Source organism: Pleurodeles waltl, chromosome 3_2 (genome assembly GCF_031143425.1).
Source record: "Pleurodeles waltl isolate 20211129_DDA chromosome 3_2, aPleWal1.hap1.20221129, whole genome shotgun sequence".
Classification (NCBI taxonomy): domain Eukaryota; kingdom Metazoa; phylum Chordata; class Amphibia; order Caudata; family Salamandridae; genus Pleurodeles; species Pleurodeles waltl.
The window spans coordinates 141429598-141448180 of NC_090441.1; positions in this window are offsets into that span (position 1 = coordinate 141429598).

An 18583-nucleotide genomic window follows, 5' to 3' on the forward strand; every position below is an offset into this window, starting at 1 on the left:
CAGGGGGCCTCTGCAAGTCTAAGGCCCTCCATGTCAGCTGCACCTGTTCAGGAGCCAGGCACCTGTTCAGCCACCTGCTGCAAATGTTGAAAGCCAATTTGAACAAGACATGAGACGAGACATGGCTAAGATGTTAGCCAGACTTGACAAATTTGAGGAGGAGCGTGCAGACAACAGAAGAATTTTGCGGTACATTAAAAAGAAGCTCAAGAAAATAAAAAAAAATAACTTATATAGTTCTACAGCCTCCCAGTTCCTTCTCTTCCCTTTTACTGTTGTATATAGTTTTAGATTGGGTTTTGGATGGGTAGTATTAGGTTAGTGAATAGTAATCATAGCTTAGGTTAAGTATAGTGGGGGTGGGTTTTCCTTCATTGTTTTATTGGTGGGGGTTGGGTGAGGGTGATGTTGGGGTATTTGTGCATAAAAAATGTTTAAAAACAAATACTAACAAATACTAAAAAAATTGTTTAGGCCATAGGTTAGGTTAGTACATGTGTAGCCATAGTTTATGTTGCCCTACTTGTATCTTGTGTCCTAAGGGGGGGGGGGACAATGTTTAAAGTGCGGTGTTACATGTGTAAGATAAGTTTAGAATAAGTTAGATATGTGTAGTTGTTAGTTAAGTTAAGTTAGTATAGGTTAGTTTAGCATAGGGGAGTTTTTAGGTTAGTTAGAGGCATATGGTTTTACAATAAATCCTGTTTTTCTTTGACTAATAATTTTGTAAGTTGATTGACTGTCTGGGGGTTCTCATGAATGCAATGGCCAAGTTGGAGGAGTGGCCTAGGGTATCCTTACTGTCTTGATTTACAAGGATTACCATGTGCATCCCCTATGACCAAGATGCTCTCAGATTGACTGCTACATACCGTCAACTAGTGCATACATTTGCCATCCAGTGCTCCAGACATTCACAATGTGTATGTATACATTATCTTGGACAGGTAAATATGGTACTTCACCTGTCATTGGTGGGGTCTTGCAATTTCATTGTTGGCAAGTGTGGCACATCTGACAACAGGCACATTTGGAGCTATATCTTGCAATACTGACAGGTGCCCATCACTGATAAGGTTAGCTTCTCCTGTACCACACAAACAAATTGTACTGGTACTCCGATCTGAGTAAATTACCATTGACTTGGTTCAGAGCCATACATGCCATATGTCAACTTCAAAGGATATCTGTTCAAAATTTATATAGAATATTCAGTAAGTTGGTAGCTGACAACACCATCATTCACTTTTCTCATGTTCTCCCAGTGTGTGGCTTTGTGTATGACCGTCATGCACTCATGCACTGATATTCTTTATTCATTGGCATGGATTGACATAATGCAATCTTTTAGCTGAGTAGATGCATCACAGTAAACGTAGAAATGTTACATGTGTGCAAGGGGCTTTTGCGTTACTTATAGGTGCAAGTGTATTTGTGAATTATATTCAATGCCTAGTTCACAGACCGATGAGTCAACATTAGGTATATGTAGCAAATCTGAGTCCAGGGTTGAGGGACATGTCATGAACCATGGTTAGGAGTAGTGTGCATTAGTGAGGAGTTAGAGAATTGCCAATTGGTATGAAAGAGACAATGACAGTACATAGCAGACAAATCAACAGTGGTTGAGTGAAGAGGGCACATTTCCTACTGCCACAACACTGGCAAGATCTTAAGCCCAGAACTAAGGAGAAACTGTCCATGTGGCACAGACTGGCTCTACTGAGTACTTTTCCTTGTGAATTTTATTCCTTCCACATGTTCACCCTCTGCTGCGTATGTTGCCTCCTGTGCCATGGCTGATGCTGTTGTGGAGGTAGATGGGCCACACACACTTCGGGGGGGATAGAGCTGTGGAGTCGAAGGACCTTGCAGCTACCATTTGTGGGAACACATTAGACATCACAGCAGCAAGGTTGAACTGCTGATTTTTCAACACCGTAGCAACATCACAGTGGTAGGCAGCCATATTTTCCCTGAGGTAGGCCACTTCCCACTATATGAACTCCAAGGTATTCTGCATAGCCCCCAGCCTGTTGTCTATTATGCTGCTGCCAGTTAGGGAGGGCAAATGTTGTAGCCTCTGCTTAATGTAAGCAAAGGATGCTTCTGATTTCAGCCGAGTTGTCCTTATTTGGACTAAAGCACGCCTGCACTCCCTCTTAGCTGCCTGCCATGTTCTCCATCCCCACCCGTACCTGCTTGGCAATCTCCTGCTGGACTCCTACCACTGCCTTCTAAAAGCTGATCTCTGGGTCCTCGGAGTCCAGGGCTATATGAGTACTTGCTGGTGGCTTGTGTTGGTAGCTGGGTGGCTCATGCAGAGACCCCTCAATGCTGTGTGTCCTCCCAGGGACTGGAGGTGGTGTCTGGTGTGATTCTAGGACATCCTGGAGAGTCTGTTCATTGATGGTTGGCAGCCGGTCATCCATGTCATCTGCAAAATCCAGGACAGGCAGGTCAGCAAGAGGTAAGCTATCATCCTCTGCAAATGAAATAGTGTCAAATCAATTTTCAAATGTTTTGTCTGTTGACATGGGACATTATTTACTTGGCACTGGAGGCTCAGTGACATGTTACTGACCCAAGGTTGTAGTTGTGCTTATGTGTAGCATTGTGCATCACACATGGGTCAAGCTCACAAAGTATTTTGGGACATATGTAGGTGCCCCAAGTGCCACCTGAGTGTCACTTTTGGTGAGGCTCAGGTAGCGCAATGCCCTGCACCGTATTTACAAGTTGGCATGAAGCCACTTTTTGTGCTTTAACCCCATATATGACCCCTTCACATGCAGCACTTTGCAAGGAAGGTGTGTGCAAAGGGTGCTGCTGTGGGTGTGCCACAACAACACCCTTTGTGTTTTGACACTGCCTCAGATTTTGGACTTTTTGTAAACCAGAAGCTGCGTCAAAAGCTAACGCCAGCCCAGAGGTGTGTGGTTACCATGGCAACATCTAGGAGTAATGCTTACATTTCTACTAGATTTTTTGCTTTTTCTCTGTTTGCTGCATTTTGCAGCACACGTATTAAGAGCAAATCCCCCTTTAAGTTTGTTGTTGTGCAGTGGTGCAAAGGTGGCTGCATTGGCACACAACAGCTAATTTACTGCTTGCGCAGGGGGATACGCAGGGGTGTGCTGTCTTCTCATGTACATGGCGCATCCCTGCATCTTGAAAATGACGGTGTGTGATGCTGCCTAATTTGGCACAGCAGCAGGCACCATCATTTTCTGTTTGATCTGGGCCTCTATCTTGTCAGATGGTGAGATTGCAGCTACTTGTGCAGCTGCACACACGATGTTCACAGACATATTCCATGTGTTGTAAGTGTTTTATTTTGTGGCCATTTCCATGTGGCGAATACGGTTGTCTCTGAGTTGTTGTAGGCTCACCCTGTATGGGTTGTGTTCCACAAGCTTTAGGACAGATTTTTCTCATGTGGCATGGCTCAGAGTAGCTACAATATTTGTTGCACTAAACTGCACCAGTTTAGATACGCATGAATGTGCCATGTTTACTTTAATACAGTACTGCCCTGCAACTCCCCCTGCACCTCCACAGATTTGGTCTCCCTGCACCAACACAGGCATTGTTGCAGCATGATGAAGGGGCTCCTGCCTTGAAGGAATGATTTGTTCATGTCCAGGGAGATGTACCTTTTTCCACATGTACAAGCTATTTTCGCTAAGATGGCATTTCAATGTGTGCTGCAAGGTGCAGCACACATGAGTAAAGGCAATGCGACAAGGGGGAAGAGAAGCATTTTGGCCAGAGACACCAGCCTGACACCACCCCTGGGGTGGTGTTGACTTCCGTCTTACTCTCTGATGTCTATGTTGTGTTGGTACAGGTGCCTTGTGTGGATTGGGTAGGGATGGCGCCTCTTGATTCAGGGCCAAAATTTCCTGATGCAACCCTTTAGCATGCATTGAGTGTGTCCTGTGTGCCTCTCTCTTCTGCCGTTTGTTGAAATCCAATATCTCTCTCTGCAACTTCCCTGCATTTGTGGTGGTTCTTGGTGCGCTGTCCTGCGACTCCAGTGACCAGCTCCTCCAGGATGACAGCTGCAACCATCTCCTCTAGCTTACCCAGGTCCTCCTGTGGTGTGGGACTTTCACCTCCAGTCTGCAGTGCTGCCTTTCGATTCCTGGCGAACTTGTCCTTAGTACTGCACTTACAATCGTGCCAGCGTTTCTTGCACTCTGTGAGAGTCCACTTCACCTCTGCGATGCTGTTGACTTTGTATACTATTTGCTGCCATATTCAGTCTCGCCTACTCACTGGCAATTTGGAGGTGACGAAGAGCTGGTGTTGGTGCTCCGTCACCTCTCTGACCAGGATGTCATGCTTCTCCTTGTTAAAGCAACACTCGTGCTTTCTCTTCTCCTTCTCCTGGGACTTTTCTGGACCCAGTACTTGGGTGATTGGGGTCTCCCTGGGGTCTCTCCTGGCCTGAAAAATCCTTCTTCTCTTGCAATTACACTTTTTCCTGCTTGTGCGTTTTGTTTTGCTGCTAATGCAGTATAAAATGGCGCTATCCCTTTTGTAACAGATTTACGTGCCGCAAAATGGTCTAGCGCAACCTTTGCACCATTAGCATAATTTTCCCTTATGGCACGTTGCAATGGTTAACATCATTTTTTTACATTAACCATTCCTCAGCACCATCGCACATCATTTCTTAAATTTGGCGCAAGGATGGTGCTAAGGAAAGACGCTAGCTCGCATTAAAAAAATGATGTACAACTGAGCTAGTGCAGTTGTACATCATTTTTCATAAATATGCCCCTTGGTGAGGAGAGAAACTGCACTCGGGTCAGCTATGCAAATCCAGATGAGCACGCTACCAAATTCCATCTCAACCGAAGAAGCCTCAAGCAAGGTTTATAGAAGCTCTGTGAAGTATTCCATTCTGCCTTCATGAACTGGTGCCAGGATTGCATTCTTTCATAGACATAGGCCCTCATTACGACCCTGGCGGTCGGTGGTAAAGCGGCGGTAACAGGCCGGCAGAAAAAATAATAATTATGACCGCGGCGGTTACCGCCACAGTCATCCGCCCCTTCACCATTCCGACCGCCATGGCGGTGAAGACCGCTGGGCTGGAGATTGCGGTCTCCAGCCCGGCAGTCGTCACTAGACCACCGACGGTATCAGGACCCTGCATACCACCATGGATCTCGGGTGGTTGGGAACCGCCATGAGATCCATGGCGGTAGGCACGATCAGTGCCAGGGGATTCCTTCCCTGGCACTGATAGGGGTCTTCCCCACCCCCAGCTACCCCCCACAAATCCTCCCCCCACACCACCACCCCCCTGCCACCCTCCAAAGGTGGCACAACCCCCCTCCTCACCCCGACCCCGAACATGCACATATACACAACCCTACACGCACACACCCTGAACATGCACATATACACACCCCTACACGCACACACCCCGAACATGCACATATACACACCCCTACATGCACACATACACCCCGACAACACATATCCGCACACATACACACAGACATGCACACCGTCCAACCCGCACACATTTCCCATACACACAACACCCCCTGCACGCATACACTCACTCACTCACCCCCTCTACACTCCCACACTCACACCCCCATGCACGCACACAACACACAACACCACCCCACCCCCTTCCCTAACGGACGATCAACTTACCCTGTCCGTTGATCCTCCGGGAGGGGACGGGATCCATGGGGGCAGCTCTGCCACCAGAACACCGTCACCAGAACACCGCCACACCGAATCATGGGACGTGATTCAGTGGGCAGTGTTCTGTTGACGTGCCGGTGGAGGATGAGCAACCTCCACTTTCCCGCCGTCCGCCAGTATGGCTGCTGGCGGCTTTCCGTATGAAAAAGGACGGCGGGCTCCCAGCGGTCATAATACGCGGAAGACCGCCATCACTGACGGTCTTCAGCACGGCGGTACCTCAGCGGTCTTTACGAAAAGACCGCTGAGGTCGTAATGACCCCCATAATCTTCTAGTGCTCAAAATAGCTGACATGCTACTCCAACAGATAACAAATCCCGTTGTCCAGGTATGGGCACCACCTAAACTCAGGATTATTATTCATTCATCTGCTTGAACTAGCATAGTGCTTAGCGAAAGCACTGAGAGGGTGTGAGGGCTATAAATTGTGATATTACAATGGTTTCCAGTTTTCACTGTTTTTGAAAAGCTTGTCCACCTAAATTCAGGATTATTATTTATTCATCTGCTTGAACTAGCATAGTGCTTAGCGATAGCACTGAGAGGGTGTGAGGGCTTTAAATTGTGATATTACAATGGTTTCCAGTTTTCACTGTTTTTGAAAAGCTTAGTTGATTTTTGTTATGTTATGTGATATTACCAATAGTATGTGCACTAGATTTTGGCATTTTAAAATAACTAATTTAAATAAATAAATTGGAATACATATTCTATTTCTAGTGATCTTGAGCGTGTAATTAATTAATTAATGTTTGGATTACTACGGCTCTCTGTTAGTAATCCAAAAGCATTGACACCACCTTATTTTTATATTGGTTGTGGTTCTGATGGGTTACAATAACCTGTCTTTCACATTCAGCACAGGTGCATTGGATAAATTCACACATTTCACCGGTGGGTGTAAAAACAAACCTTGTAGAACTGAGCAAGAGACTCAGTTTATGCAACACAAGTTAACTTCCCTTTCAGGCTCCGTTTTCTGGTCTATAACAATAGACGCAAGATTTCCCCAATGCAGGGGGAACCGGAGGGGTGGTGGGGTAGGAGAGGGAAATGAAACTGCACTACATGCTGTTGGGCCATAAAAGTGTCAATCTCAATGCATTGAAATGTACCTGCTCTGAAATTCAATGAATCATTGACTAGTTGGAGTATTCCAAATGCATGTCATTTTCTCATCAATGCTGTATAAAGATTAGTTGTTCAACAAAAAATGTTTTTACAAAACAAGAAAAAAAAAGATCTTCACCATGCAAAGTGCTGTTTATTTAAAATCCATACCTGGTAGAAAATTGGAAAAAATCTTTCTCAAAATGGCCTTTAATTTTATAAATTTCAGTTTTTAGGTACACATTTTTAGGTGGATTATTTGAACTGAACCAAGTCTACAACCCTCAACATACAGCAATTTACTAAATGACATTTTGGAACTGGAACCATTTTGTCCTGGTGACATGTGGTTGTGTGGTGGAGGGTTAAAATTCCAAGGCCAACAAAGTGGGTGTACCATCCCTTTCACATTTTCCTTTCATACTGTTTTGCAAAATTTGTGTTTTCTTGTCTGAGTTTCTAAGGCCATTAGAACTAGAGATTAGAGAGCTAGTGCTTGACATAGACATGGTGTGAACTACTATTTATTGTCTCACCTTATAGCCTCATGTGTGACTCACTCTGTTCAATCCTGGGTGGTGGCAAGTGAATATGGATGGCTAGATGCTCTCAGGGACGTTTCTTACTGACCTCCATGAATGAAAGTCCAGAAACATGTTTATGAACATTAAATGCAGTTATCACCCACAGAACTCTTCACGAATGAGTTATCGTAAATGCCTTCACAAACATTAATGGTGCACTAGTCATAACAGATGACAAGTTCATTTGCATGATTACAAAAACTTTTTTTGCAAGATAAAGGATGAGTCTTTGCACAGAAGACAATTGGACAACCAAATGTCCAACTTCATCTTCCTTCTTCCTTTAAGTAAAGGAGTGTGATGCAGAGAATTGACTAATACAAGACTTCTCATTGAAGAGTGAAATGGTGCCCTAGCATGGTTTGATAAATGTTTGAATTGCATTATACACCTATTGGCTATGGTTATCTGTCCAGCCTAAAGGGATATAATATGAAGTTGCTCTTCAGCTCACTTAACATTTTGCATTATGACTGTGCATCCTGAGTATGGAGACAGCTTTCTGTTCTCTCCTCCTGTCTGTGATTTCACCTGAAGCTCATACTCAAACTCTACTCAGCAGCTTTGCCACTGTGGGCCTTGCCTATGTGGAAGCCCCTAGCCAACAAAAGGAGACATGAGATGCAGAGGGAAGTCAGTATTGTATTCTAATTCTGACTACATGCTTGGAGAATGGCTTATGTAAAATCATCCCCTATGACTACTGATATTCTTGGATACTGGTTGAGCCCAACAAACCCAGGACAAGAGACGGAAGTAGGCTCCTGAAAGATTGAGTGCATAAATGCATATGAGATAAGAGATGCACCCACTCCAATGCACTGAATGTTATTACTTTAGTTACTTAGGCCCTCATTACAACCCTGGCGGTCGGTGTTAAAGCAGTGGTAATACCGCCAACAGGCCGGCGGATAAAAAAATGGAATCACGACCATGGCGAAACTGCCAACATCGACAGCCACTTTAACACTCCGAGCACCACGGCGGTAGAAACAAACACCGCGTCGGTAACCGCCAACAGACAGGCGGAAGACAAGGTTCCGCCCACTGTATTACAAGAGGCCTATCCGCCACCTTTTCTGGGGCGGTACCAACGCTATCAAGCGCATGGCGGAAACAGGACTTGGAACGGAAACCACTCACCTCTCAGCACCCAAAGAGGAACCAGGACGCCAAGGAGCCCGAACTACAGGTCCTGCCCATGCTGGTCTCCGTCCTCTTGTTCACAAATACATGCAGCAACCTTACATATACACTCCCTCACCCCCTGGAAGAACGCAAGGACAAAAGGAAATTATTGTAACAAGTGTAATCAATAAAAATCAGATAGGGCAATTTAAAAAATCTGTATATACAAATATGTACACCAACTACACAAGTCCGGATATTAATCAAATCATTGTCCGTGGATCAGGGTCCCAAAATGCATGGGCGAAGCCCACACAAGATACCTGACTCGAACCAGAGAGAACACCGCAGGAGCATCAGATGGAAAATAAACAGGCACCTCATGGTGAGGGGGGGGGCACCTCAGCCGGATGAACGGACGACGCCACTGCTCCACGAGGGGGCTCCATGCCCACTGATTGGTCCTGGGGAGTGCAAAGCCACAGTCTCTCAAGTCTCCCCAGTGGGTGGTTTGCCCACTGCTGTATCCTGGGGAGTCCAAAGCCACAGTCTCTCAAGTCTTTCCAGTGAGTAGTTTGTCCACTGCTGTATCCTGGGGAGTGCAAAGCCACAGTCTCTCAAGTGGATGTCAGCCTCCACTGGTTCTGGGGGGGGGGGGGGGGCAGTGTGCTTAGAGTGCTTCAGCCTGCAAAGGACTGAGGTAGTGGATGTGAATCTCCACTAGTTCTGGAGGGGGCTTTGTGCCCAGAGTGCTACATCCTGCCAAGGACTGACGTAGTGGATGTATCTCTCCACTGGTTCTGGAGGGGCTTGGTGCCCAGAGTGCTTCATCCTGCCAAGGACTGAGGTAGTGGATGTGAATCTCCACGGGTTCTGGAGGGGGCTTTGTGACCAGAGTGCTTCATCTTGCCAAGGACTGAGGTAGTGGATGTATCTCTCCGCTGGTTCTGGAGGGGGCTTTGTGCCCAGAGTGCTTCATCCTGCCAAAGACTGAGGTAGTGGTTGTGAATCTCCACTAGTTCTGGAGGGGGCTTTGTGCCCAGAGTGCTACATCCTGCCAAGGACTGAGGTAGTGGATGTATCTCTCCACTGGTTCTGCAGGGGACTTGGTGCCCAGAGTGCTTCATCCTGCCAAGCACTGAGGTAGTGGATGTGAATCTCCACTTGTTCTGGAGGGGGCTTTGTGACCAGAGTGCTTAATCTTTCCAAGGACTGAGGTAGTGGATGTATCTCTCCGCTGGTTCTGGAGGGGGCTTTGTGCCCAGAGTGCTTCATTCTGCCAAGGACTGAGGTAGTGGATGTGAATCTCCACTGGTTCTGGAGGGGGCTTTGTGCCCAGAGTGTTTCATCCTGCCAAGGACTGAGGTAGTGGATGCATCTCTCCACTGGTTCTGGAGGGGGCATTGTGCCCAGAGTGCTTCACATGCAGTGTGTCAGGTCTCATTCCCTCACCTGGATGTGTGTGCCATGAGATTGCCTGGGAACAGGTAGCATGATACGCCATGGAGGCAGAGACACACTCCACCCTGCTGCGACTTCGCCTGCCACCTGCAGGTACAAACAGTGCTAGGAGTCATGCCTCATGAACGCTGGGCAGGGTCCAGGACGTCTCCTGCAGCCTCGGACAACTGCCCACTGGGGATGATTGCCATGTCAGCGGTGGTGGCACTGTCTGAGCATGTCGCGGGGCTGGTGGCGGTGGTTGCGGCGATGTCTGTGGCAGAGGTGCTGGCGGTGGTGCATGTGTCTGCACCTGTTGAGGGACACAGCAGGATGTCTCCTCCAGCCTCGTACAGCTGCCCACTGGGGATGATGCTGGGGACTGTTGCTGAGGCAGCAGACGTGCAGGTGGTGGTGCTGGTTGCGGTGCTGGTGGCAGAGCTGGTGACGGTGCAGGTGGCGGTGCAGGTGGCGGTGTCCACCGCCGTACTGGTTGATGTTGTGGTTGACAGAAGGGGTGACTCTGGTCCCTCAGCCGGAGCCATCGTGCCCTGTCCTAACTTGCTCTTCGGCTTGTGTCCCTTCCCCACCTTTTATGTTGCTGCTGGTGTCTTGCCACTGTCCCCTTTTGGTTTGGAGGAGCCCTTGCATGCTGGTAGGTACGGCTTCTCCCTCCGGCATGTGGGCACCTTCTTCACCTTGGCAGGTGGCGGAATGGCCTGCTCCTTGGCCTTGCTATGTGGCACACTGGCAGCCCTGATGTGTGGCGCCCGCAATGAGACCGGAGTTGCAGGGACCACTGTGCTTCAGGATTTGGTGGCTGAGGTGCTGGGCTGGGACCTGGACAGCCCGGCTCTAAGGGAAGGACAGGGTGGGTGAAGTGTAGGGAAGAGGTCAATGTTAGCCAGGAAAGGTTTCTTTGACACACTGGTATGGGAAGATGGAGGGGGTTTGGGAGTGGAGGAAGAGGTAGTGGTTGTAGGAGGTGTATGTTTGCTGAATTTGGGTAAAGGTGCATGGGCCGGAGGCTGTTGTGAGGTTGGTGGTTTTTGGGTGGGTGTGTGCCTGCGTTTTTGTAGTTTGGGAGGAGGGCTCACAGACACACTGGGAGAGAACACAGGGGATGTGTGAATGGTAGTGGGGGTGGTGAGTGCACGTGAGGGGTGTGTGGTGATGGGCGTGCTAATGATGGAGGTAGTGGCTGAGGATGTAGTGCATGCTGGTGTGAGTGGAGACGAGACAGGGAGGGAGGAGGAGGACGTGGAGGAGGGGGACACAGTGGAGGCACTGGATGTTGGTGTGTCTGCATGGGGATGGTGCTTTTGTGAGTGCCTGTGGGATGTGTGGTGCTTATGTTTGCCATGTCCACTCTTGTGTGTTGATGAGTGTGCATGCTGGTCTGATGGTGTGCTTGGGATAGGCTGAGGTACAGGGGATTGGGTCTGGGTGGAGGAAGTTGGAGGGGGGGGAGGCTGGACACAGGGACAATGGCTGCCATCAGTGCTGAGGCCAAAGCCTGAAATGCTCTCTGTTGGGCCCCCTAGCCAGAATGAATGCCCTCCAGGTATGCACTTGTTTGCTGCAAATGCCTCTCAACACCCTGGATGGCATTCAAAATGGTAGATTGCCCAACACTGAGGGATCTCAGCACGTCAATAGCCTCCTCACTGAGGGCAGCAAGTGGGCTGACTGGGGCAGGGTCTGAGGTGCCTGGGGCGAAGGAGATGCCCACCCTCCTGGATGAGGGGGCACGGGAAACACGCTGAGGGGCTGCTGAGAGGACGGTGCTGGTAGGCGGGGTGGTGGCTGTACCTGTTGATGCGGTGGGCACAGAGGTGCCCGCGACCGCAAGGGCGCTCCCATCAGAGGAGGAGTCGCTGTCACTGTGTATGCTCCTGTCCCCGTCGTGGAGCTCCCCTCACCCTCCATCCCACTGATGCCTTCAGACTCTGTTACTTCACCCTACAGGGTCATGTGGGATGCAGCTCCCTCCTGCTCCGGTGCCACTGCTCCTCCACCAGATGATGCTAATGCAGGCGAGAAAAGGGTAACAAAACAAAAAGAGGGGGGGAAGACAGAAGAGACAAATGGTCAGTGCATGCAACAAGGGGGACTCTGTCTAGACCCATTTCATGCGCAGCTGGAACCCATGGGAGCCTGACTAGGTGTAGAGGACAAATACCACCTTTGGGGTTGGAGTGAGAATGAGGCTGAAAAACAATGGATCTACCTTTGCGCGTCTTCCCTGGGCTAGGGGAATCCAGAGGCCACCACCCCTACCCAGACACTTCGTCAAGCATGCAGAGTCAGCAGAATGACAGTGTACTCACCCCCTTGTGGCTGCTGTGATGCCCTTAAGCGCCCATCCAACTCCGGATATGCCACCGCCAGGATCTGGTACATCGGGGGGGTCATGGTGCGACGGGCACCCCTTCCACGTTGGGAGGTCATCCCCAGCTGGACCTCCGCCGTCTTCTTGCTCCAGCGGTGCAGCTCCTCCCATCTTTTCCGGCAGTTGGTGCTCCGTCTATGGTAGAGCCCCAGGGTCCGCACTCCCTTGGCGATGGCATGCCAAACACCCTTCTTCTGGTGGGCTCTGACCTAGAGGAAAAGTTAAGTTATAATGGATGTTACTCTACTGTACAGTTCTTCTCACACATTGCCTAAAAACATCCCACCATGGCCCAGACATACATACACACACACTATCCTCACATGCTGGCCTGCCCCCCCTTCCATTAACGACACTCCATACATTCATTTGCCAACCACCATGCTCACAGTGTACTCACCTGTTTGTCTGGAGGACCGTACATTTGCGTGTACTGGGGGAGGACCCCATCCACTAGTTTCTCCAACTCCTCCGAAGTGAAGGCAGGGGCCCTTTCCCCAGACACTGTAGCCATTGTCGCTTCCACACAAAGGTCACAGCAGCACTTGCATTGTAGGTCCTCTCCTGTTGAAGGTCAGGTATCAAGTGAGGGAACAGATAGAAAATGTCGGCCACGTCCGCGGGGATGCGTACCGTCACCGCCGGCGTACATCGTCATTGGCTCCTCGGACCCATAGGGCCCAATGTTAACCAATGCTGAATTGCGCCGCGGTCTTCGACCGCCTACCGCGATGGTGTACATCGCCAGAGTATTTACCTCATTTCCCCTTGTCCCACCTTACAGGTCAGACAGCCTCCATTTCAGGGGGCCACATGGCAGGCCAAATAACTGTGTCACCCCTATTTAGGCCGGGAATATGGACAGACAAAGGCACATAGAGAAAATGTAAAGTTTTTGCAAAACAGCATACCTAAGTGTTGTATGACCCTCTGCTCACCGTTCTCTTCCATAGGGCACGTCCGCTGGGGCAGCTGATGAGATGGCGGCATCCTCCGGTGTACAGACCCCTGGTGGACCTGTCGACAATGGAAGACAGACACATCATTATCACTAACAGACTTGATTGTGCAACAATCCAGGAACTGTGTGCCCAGTTGGAGCCTGACCTGATGTCAGCTATCCGCCATCCCACAGGAATAGCCCCTCTAGGGCAGGTCCTGTCTGTACTCCATTTCCTGGCCAGTGGGTCTTTTCAAACAACAGCAGTCATGGCATCAGGGATTTCCCAGCCAATGTTCTCTAACGTGCTGTCCAGAGTGTTGTCTGCCCTGCTGAAACACATGCGTTTTCCCTCACGTGGAGGATTTGCCTACAGTGAAAGGTGACTTCTATGCCCTGGGACATATCCCCAACATCGTTGGTGCCACTGATGGTACACATGTGGCATTTGTCCCCCCCTCAGGAATGAACAGGTGTACATAAACCGCAAAAGCTACCATTCAATGAATGTGCAGATGGTGTTTGGCAGACCAGTACATCTCCCATGTGAATGCCAAGTATCCTGGCTCAGTGCATGATGCTTACATTTTGAGGAATAGCAGCATCCATTATGTGATGGGGCAACTCCAGAGGCATCATGTGTGGCTAATACGTGAGCCTAAAGTCCCCACACAGTTTCATTTGCTGTCCGGGTATTGGGAGATTCCCTAATGTTTGGAGGATGTCTAACAGTTGTCCCTCAATATTTGCAGGTGACTCTGATTACCCCAACCTGCCATGGCTACTGACCCCAGTGAGGAATCCCAGGACAAGGGCAGAGGAACGCTACAATGAGGCACCTGTGCGAACTAGGAGGATAATCGAGCGCAACTTCGGCCTCCTGAAGGCCAGATTCTGGTGCCTCCGACAAGTGGATCCCTATACTACTCACCGAAGAAGGTGTGCCAGATCATCGTGGCCTGCTGTATGTTGCACAACCTGGCTTTGCAACGCCAGGTGCCTTTTCTGCAGGAGGATGGGCCTGATGTTGGTCTTGTGGCAGCTGTCGAGCCTGTGGACAGTAAGGAAGAGGAGGCAGACGAAGAAAATGTAGACAACCGAAACAACATCATCATGCAATACTTCCAGTGAGACACAGGTAAGAAGATGGAACTGTGTCCCACATCTCATACTATTGTAGGACCTAGCATAAGTCTGCCACTTTACCTCTGTGTATGGACCCTGACTTGTCACTTTGGCTTTCCATTTCACAGATCTGGGTCCCAAATTGTGTCCTCTGCTATGTTTACTCCTGGCCTACAGCTGTGTAACATTGGTATGTGAACAAGTACATTGACATTGCTATATTCCAGAGATTTTGCTATTACACATTTGTGAAAGCACAGACTGACTCCAGATTTTTTGGTGATTCAAGGGTGTTTATTTCTGTGCAAATAAGTGGAGGGGTGTGTGAAATGTGCTGGGGTGATGGTGGAGGAATGTCCATGGCAGAGTCCAGTCTCTTGGTCTCACAGGTTCATTGTCCAATGGGGCATAGGAGGTGGAGCTACGGCAGTTTAAGGTGGACAGGGTGACAAAGTGGGACAGAAGGGTGACATTCAGGAGGGTCTTCTTTCCTGGCGGGGGTCTTGGCAATGTTCTCTGTCTTGTTCCTGGATCTCAGGGACTGTTTGTCGGGTGGTTCTCCTTCTGCAGGGGGTGGGGTGCTGGTGGCCTGTCGGTCCTGTGGCAGTGCCTCCTGTCCACTACCACCGGCAGAGGTGGAGGGATGTTCATCATCCAGGCTAGTGTCAGGGGCCCCTTGGTGTGCCACTGTGTCCATCATGGTGTTGACAAGGTCCTGCCAGCACCCCTGCAATGGTGACCAGGATGGTGTTAATAGACTTTAAGTCCTCCCTGATCCCCAGGTAGTGTTCCTCCTGCAGCCGCTGGGTCTCCTGAAACTTGGCCAGTACCGTGCCCATGGTCTCCTGGGGAATGGTGGTAACCTCCCATGATGTTGGAGAGTGCCTCGTGGAGTGTTGGTTCCCTGTGCCTGTCCTCCCCCTGTCGCACAGCAGTCCTCCCAACTTTCCTGTTATCCTGTGCCTCTGTCCCCTGAACCGTGTGCCCACTGCCACTGACCCCAGGTCCCTGATTTTCTTGGGTTGGTGGGTTTGCTTGTGTTCCCTGTAGTGGTGGACACACTGCTGATTGACGTGTCCTGGGGACAGAGGGATGGGCCCGCTGGGTGGGTGCTGTGGTGGTGTTTCCTGGAGGTTCAGTGGTGGTTTGGGACTATGTCAGGGGAACCGACTGTCCCGAGGTCCCTGATGGGACGGGCTGCTCATCTTGATCCAGGCGTGCAGAGCTGCTGTCATCACTGTGAGCCTCTTCTGTGGGGGGACTGGATATGTCCGGCACCTCCTGTCCGGTGACGTTGGGTATGGGTCCTGTTGGGGTGTAAATGCATAGTTTTAGAATCTGTGTGTGCCATCTTGTGCATTGGGTGAGGTACCCTCTACTCCTGTGCTTGCACCATTGTGTTTGCCCTTTTGTGATAGTTGGTTTGGGGTCTGTATGGGTATCTGTACTGGACATACTTTGGTGACGGTGGTCCATGCATAGGTGTTGTATGCAGGGCCTTGGTATTGAGATGTGTGGGTTGTGATAGTAGGACATATGTTAGATGATGGTGTGATGGGAGTGAGGGTAAGGGTGGGGGTATGTGATGGCATCCAGGTGGCATGGGGGCATAAAGTAGTTAAGATATGACTTACCAGAGTCCAGTCCTCCTGCTACTTCTGCAAAGCCCTCAGGATGCAGTATTGCTAAGACTTGCTCCTCCCATGTTGTTAGTTGTGGGGGAGGAGATGGGGGTCCACCGCCAGTCCTCTGTACAGCAATCTGGTGTCTGGATATCACGGAATGCAACTTCCCCCGTAGGTTGTTCCACCTCTTCCTCATGTCATCCCGTGTTCTTGGATTCTGTCCCACTGCTTTGACCCTGTTGACGATTCTCCGCCATAGCTCATTCTTCCTCACAATGGAGGTGTGCTGCACCTGTGATCCGAATAGCTGTGGCTCTACCCGGATGATTTCCTCCACCATGACCCTGAGCTCATCCTCAGAAAACCTGGGGCGTCTTTGAGGTGCCATGATGTGGTGTGGGTGATGTGTGAGGTACTGTCTTTTGTGATGTGTGGGGGGATGTGTTGGTGTGTGTTGTTTGAGGTTCGTGGATGTTGTATAAGTGATGGTGTTGTGTGTCTGTGGATGCTGGTGTTGTGTTTGCTAATCTCTCTCTATGGCCTTCTTCAAACATTTAGGTTGTAAGGGTTTGGGGGTAATGTGTGTGTGTTTTTTATAGTGTTGTGAGTGTGTGAGTGTGGTGCGTGTATGTGTATCAGGTGTGTGTATTTCAAATTGTCCAATGTGGTTGTGTTTTGTAAGTGTGTGTGTATTTTGAGCGTGGCGGTGTGTACCTCCAATGGATTACCGCGGTTTAAAAACCACCACGTTGGTTCGTGGGTCGTGATAGTGTGGGTGTATTTTTGTTGGCGTGACGGTGTTGGTTTTGGTATCGCCAGTTCATCACTGACCTTTGGTGTGGCGGACTTGTGTGGGTGTCTGTATTGTGGCGGATTCCGAGATGTGGGTCGTAATACCTGTAGCGGAATTCTGCCGTCGCAACGGTATGTTGGGGGTCTTCAGCACGGCGGAGAGGGGGATTTACCGCCAGGGTTGAAATGAGGGCCTTAGTGTCCGATTATGAGTACAGTGGTCCTAGGACCACCAGAAGACCACCGCGACTGTAAGGATCTTGGATCCTGCGACATTGGCATTGGGGAAAGATGTGGTGAAGCACGGTGGTGCTGAAGCCAGCATTGCTGTGCAGATCATGACTTGCCTTTCTGTCTGCCTTTTCGTGCAGGGACACTGCCATGGAAAGGACGGTGGAAAGGCAGAGACGTGGCCACAGAGGGACCCCTGCTCTGCCCACTTCATGGGCAGTGCAGAGGCCCCTCTGTCAGTACAGTCGGAATGTGCATTGTCTGCAATGGCAACAGTGCGCATTTTAAATGTACTGATGGTCCAGACAGTGTGGCAGCATTGGTCTCAGTTCTCCCTTAAAGCCAAAGCCAATGCCGCCACACTGTCTCACCTGTCTGGCCACATGGAAACTTCTTAATATGGCAGTGGGGAGGCCACCGGCTTGGCGGCATCCTCCCCATCACTGTTTTGGCGCTCCTGCGGCTGGACCACCAGAATTAAACCAGGCCCTTGATCCTTAGTTCTTTTAGCAGCCCAGCACCCAGTTGGCTAACACGTTAGCTAGATATAGAGAACTCTCATGGTCTGCTGTAGACAATTAAATCTCTTTTACCTGTTGCTCCTGTGTTTGTCACAACACCCCAGGGTCAAGGTACCTCTCTGGTGCCTGTGAACATACACAAATATCGAGATGCTATTCCCTTACTTCACTATTTCTATTGATACTGCAGGTAGCTTTGTGTTTGCTTTGTTCAGTCAAGATTTGTGAGAATCTTTGGGATTGAAAACCTTAATCTTTATCAATGCTATACAAAGAAACCTGTCTTGGTGGCAAGGCTTCTATGCTCCAATTAGCTATAGTAAACTCTTTAACCTTTGCAAACATTGATTGTGTGTTGTGTTGTTTGATTCTGTATTGCACTGTGTTCGTTGTGGATTCCCCCAGTCATAGGTGCATGTTGAGCATGAAGATCACGCAGTTTGTGTTGGTTCTGTTGTACTGTAAGAATGTTACAATTTGGCAGGAGGGAAGATTTTAGCAGGTCCTACATCTAGGCCCTCATTACAACATTGGCGGTAAAAGCCTCTTACCGCCGTGCAGAAGACCGCCAACACACCGCCGCAGCAGGGGAATTCCGCCACAGTCATTATGACCCACAGCTCGGAATCCGCCAAAATTGAGACACCCACGCAAGTCCGCCACACCAAAGGTCAGTGATAAACTGGCGAAAACAAAACCTCCGCCGTCACGCCAACAGAAATACGCCCACACTATGATGACCAACTAATCCATGCAGCGGTCTTTCAACCGCAGTATTCCATTGGCGGTACACACCGCTGCGCTCAAAATACACACACACTTACAAAACACTACCTCATTGGACAATTACAAATACACACACCTGATATACATTCAAACACCACTCCCACACACCCAATACAATATAAAATTCACACCCACATCACCCACAAACCCCTACGACCAAAATCCCGAAAGAAGG